The sequence below is a fragment of the Danaus plexippus genome, unplaced genomic scaffold, assembly GCF_018135715.1.
Source record: "Danaus plexippus unplaced genomic scaffold, MEX_DaPlex mxdp_48, whole genome shotgun sequence".
In the NCBI taxonomy this organism is placed as follows: Eukaryota; Metazoa; Arthropoda; class Insecta; order Lepidoptera; family Nymphalidae; genus Danaus; species Danaus plexippus.
In genome coordinates, this window is record NW_026869868.1 from 27,501 (window position 1) to 32,500 (window position 5,000).

At 39.3% G+C, this 5,000-nt stretch overlaps 1 non-coding gene across 1 annotated transcript; it reads right to left on the reverse strand.

The window, feature by feature from the left end:
- Window positions 1-1,138: 1,138 nt before the first annotated feature.
- On the reverse strand, window positions 1,139-3,041 carry LOC133320682 (small subunit ribosomal RNA). The gene has a single exon (XR_009753883.1). It is a non-coding gene; the product is annotated as a small subunit ribosomal RNA (ribosomal RNA).
- Window positions 3,042-5,000: the final 1,959 nt, after the last annotated feature.

Genomic DNA, 5,000 nt, shown 5'->3' on the forward strand with positions numbered 1-5,000 from the left:
TATATAACGCTGCAATACGCCTCATATTGCCTACGGACGCGATCAAATCTACTTATACATACATACATATTTCACATTGACATGTGATATGTTGATATATAATATAGAAAGACGCGAACGACATGACAAACGAAACGTATCACACCACGTTCTCTCCAAGTGGACTAACCGACCCACCGGATTTACCCGTGTGGTTAACGTACGGTAAACAACTAATCCACCGGACCGCATAAAAAACTCAGAGTGTCCCTAACGAATTAACGAAATGACAAGATAATGATAGTAGCGCTATATACCACAGCATGTTATCTTCAACGCCCAGATTATACGTTCACTCTAATCGCCCTTGATCCAACCAAGTAAACAGAACTCGGACTAGACTTATTAAGGTCTTGAGTAGTCGTCAAGAGACTCGCGGCGCGGATTCTTACCGGTCTATGTCAAATGAGATCTACCAGAGTTAAGAAACATAGGATGAATCAATGATATCTAGTATATCGCTTTCGAGTTACAACGTTATCTGGTTTTAACATATACGTATATATACATCAAGAGTATATAAATTGTATGCTCATACAGTGCATATGTGCGTATCGGATAAGGAAGGGACGCTAATGAATCCGTTTATCCGTCAAATCGTTTTAAATTTCGTATCTTTTCCTCCTCCTTCATCATAATATTATTTCGATCTCCTTGGAGATTTATTTATTTTTTAGATGTGGCCCCTTCACATCTTATATATCTCTCTTTCATTTATTTATTTATTTATTTATTTATTTTTAACATCACAAACAACAACAACGACAACACGCTAGGCGTAATCGAGTGTATGTTTTTGTGTGTCTCTTTTTATTTTGATGTCCCGCCCCTGACATCTTTTATATTTTTATTCATTCAAAAACATCATAACACGCTTGTGTAGAGTTGTTTTTTTTTTGTTTAATATTTATTTATTTTCCTTTCATTTATATATTATTTTGAGATATATTTAATTTCTATTGAGATGCCGCCCCTTTCATCTCTTTTTTTTTTTAATTTGCATCATATATTTTTATATATGTGTCTCTCTTTTTACTTGGATATATAATATTATCATAATCATCCTGATATCGCTTTGATATCGGATGTTATATAACGTTAATGATCCTTCCGCAGGTTCCCCTACGGAAACCTTGTTACGACTTTTACTTCCTCTAAATGATCAAGTTTGGTCAACTTCCCAGCAACGCCGACGGCCGTGAAGCCACCGCGTGTCGGTCCGAAGACCTCACTAAATCATTCAATCGGTAGTAGCGACGGGCGGTGTGTACAAAGGGCAGGGACGTAATCAACGCGAGCTTATGACTCGCGCTTACTAGGAATTCCTCGTTTATGGGGGATAATTGCAAACCCCAATCCCCAGCACGAAGGAGTTTCAACGGGTTGCCCGGGCCTCTAGGCCAGGGAGAACATGCTGATTCCTTCAGTGTAGCGCGCGTGCGGCCCAGGACATCTAAGGGCATCACAGACCTGTTATTGCTCAATCTCGTGCGGCTCGAAGCCGCCGGTCCCTCTAAGAAGAATTTTAATACGCCGTCAGTGAGTTGAACGACCGAAATCGCTCACACCTAAATGACGACGCCTATTTAGCAGGCTAGAGTCTCGTTCGTTACCGGAATTAACCAGACAAATCGCTCCACCAACTAAGAACGGCCATGCACCACCACCCACCGAATCAAGAAAGAGCTATTAATCTGTCAATCCTTCCGGTGTCCGGGCCTGGTGAGATTTCCCGTGTTGAGTCAAATTAAGCCGCAGGCTCCACTCCTGGTGGTGCCCTTCCGTCAATTCCTTTAAGTTTCAGCTTTGCAACCATACTCCCCCCGGAGTCCAAAATCTTTGGTTTCCCGGAAGCTGCCCGCCGAGCCATTGTAATAACGTCGGCGGATCGCTAGATGACATATTTACGGTTAGAACTAGGGCGGTATCTAATCGCCTTCGAACCTCTAACTTTCGTTCTTGATTGATGAAAACACCTTTGGCAAATGCTTTCGCTGATGTTCGTCTTGCGACGATCCAAGAATTTCACCTCTAACGTCGCAATACGAATGCCCCCAGTTATCCCTATTAATCATTACCTCGGAGTTCTGAAAACCAACAAAATAGAACCGAGATCATATTCTATTATTCCATGCACGAAATATTCAAGCGGCGTTTTGAGCCCGCTTTGAGCACTCTAATTTGTTCAAAGTAAAATTGTCGGCCCATCTCGACACTCACTGAAGAGCACCGCGATAGGATTTTGATATTGAACCGGCGTTTTACCGCCGGCTCACCGACGATATGCTCCGCAGACGTGTCAGTATCACCGCGGATGCGGTGCACCGACAGCGCGGCGCACAAATGCAACTACGAGCTTTTTAACCGCAACAATTTTAGTATACGCTATTGGAGCTGGAATTACCGCGGCTGCTGGCACCAGACTTGCCCTCCAATTGTTCCTCGTTAAAATATTTAAAGTGTACTCATTCCGATTACGAGGCCTCGTAAGAGTCCCGTATCGTTATTTTTCGTCACTACCTCCCCGTGCCGGGAGTGGGTAATTTGCGCGCCTGCTGCCTTCCTTGGATGTGGTAGCCGTTTCTCAGGCTCCCTCTCCGGAATCGAACCCTGATTCCCCGTTACCCGTGACAACCATGGTAGTCGCAGAAACTACCATCGAAAGTTGATAAGGCAGACATTTGAAAGATGCGTCGCCGGTACTTGACCATGCGATCGGCAAAAGTTATCCAGATTCATCAAAATTAACGACTTCGGACGCGAGGCCCTCCGTCGATTGGTTTTGATCTAATAAAAGCACTCATCCCATCACTGGTCAGAGTTCTGATTGCATGTATTAGCTCTAGAATTACCACAGTTATCCAAGTAACTGAGTAAGATCTAAGGAACCAAAACTGATATATTGAGCCATTCGCGGTATCGCCTTAATACGGCTTGCACTGAGACATGCATGGCTTAATCTTTGAGACAAGCATATAACTACTGGCAGGATCAACCAGGGAGCTAGCTAATTTTAGTTAACTCTCAATCGAGAGCGCATCGTACGCGTTCGCTCTTATATTGTGGTATAGGAAGCGAGGGCACGTAACGGTGGCCTGATTATTATTTTGTTTTTATTTATTTATTCATTTTTGTATATTTTCTTTGAAATATACACACACATTTTATATCATACTCCTCCTCCTCTCTTTCTTAATTCATATTTTATATATATTATATATATTTTATGAAAACATTTTGAACGCATCAAAAAGTTTCATATTGTTGATCGTTACTTTTATAACGAGATCGTACACCTTTAATATCGGTTAACATTGTCATATATGCGTTAACAAATACGACACGTCAAACATCGGTATCATCGCACGGTGTTAGAGAGATCTAGTACCAATAGATTCTATTTCGGGCGGATTATCTACTAAGGGATTGTCTCCGGCGGTCACACTTACGCGCAACACGACGGAAGCAAATTTTGTACAATACGACCCCGTTAGAACGATCACGCTTCATACTAACCATTATAAAACGTTGTGTGAAACACATCGTGATATGTATAGCTAAGTACTACGCGACGACCGTCGGCGGTCAACACAGAGAAGTTTTTGTCGAAGGAAGAAGGTTATTAGGAGGATTTCTCGAAGCGTACTTTTTCATCATTCAAACGTACGTACACGTACGTACAATTATTTCATTCGAAATAATTTTTAAATTAAAAAAAAAAAAATTTTTTTTTTTTTTTTGTCTCTTATTTATATTATCAACATCAAAAATATGATGAGATACTTTCATTTTTCATTATTATATCAACATCAAAGATATGACGAGATATTTTTCATTTTTCATTATCATCATTCACATACATATTTTATCAACATCAAAGAAATGATGAGATATTTTTTCATTTTTCATTATTATATTATCAACATCGAATATACGATGTGATAATATTTTTATATCAACATCTATTGCACGATGTGATATTTTCATATAACCAACTCCCTTCGACGCCTATCAACCTACAGTACGCAACGTGACGACGCGGACCCACCACACGCGCCGCCACCTCCTATATATGCGAGGGCCAGAAATTGACATTCGGTAAATCTGGGACCGGTTCGTGTATTACAAAAATTTTAAAAGTTCGTATTTTATACATTTCTAATATATAAATGGCATTATATGTTCAATTAAAATACTATAAATAATAAAATATAAAGAACATGTGAAATAAAAAGTTTTTTTTTAATTTTTACATTTTATAATGGCTATGTATGAAACATTAGGGACTTAGTCGTTTTTCGATCGACTTCACATATGATATGAAAAATATTTGTTCGAAATGAAAGTTCCGCTTACGAATAAGTTTCATATTGATTGTATACATGGATGATATGCTGTTGGTGTGATCGATTTCTTCGAAATACGGAAATTATTAAAGATTTTTGTGTAACACTCTCCCGGTTCGTGTAATAAAAGGACTTTGAAATTTTTTCGAGTAATACTTTACTTTTGTTATGTGTAAATTGTTTTAGTCGTTCCCGATTCATGTTTTAAAGTTTTAAACTTGGCGAATTAAGCGAAAAAGACATATTCGTGTATTATAGTTTCAAGCGTGCCGAATTAAGTGAAAAGACATATTCGTGTATTAAAAGTTTTGGAGCGTTCCGAATTTAGTGAAGAGACATGTTCGTGTATTAAACGTTTTTCCGCGACATTACGCCAGCAATTATCGGGTACGCTTCTGGCAGCATATCGAGTACGTTCACGGCTGTGCTTGCCGTGAGACGGTGCCCGATATGAAACGGTTTTTAAGTTAAACTTCATTGATATGGATGATCGGTTTTTGATTTTTTTTTTTTTTTTTTTTTTTTTTTCTTGTGCGTGTTTTGTTTGCGATGTGGTGGTGGTGGTGGTGGTGGTGACCAGTGAATAATATATAATATAATAAACGACGATATACG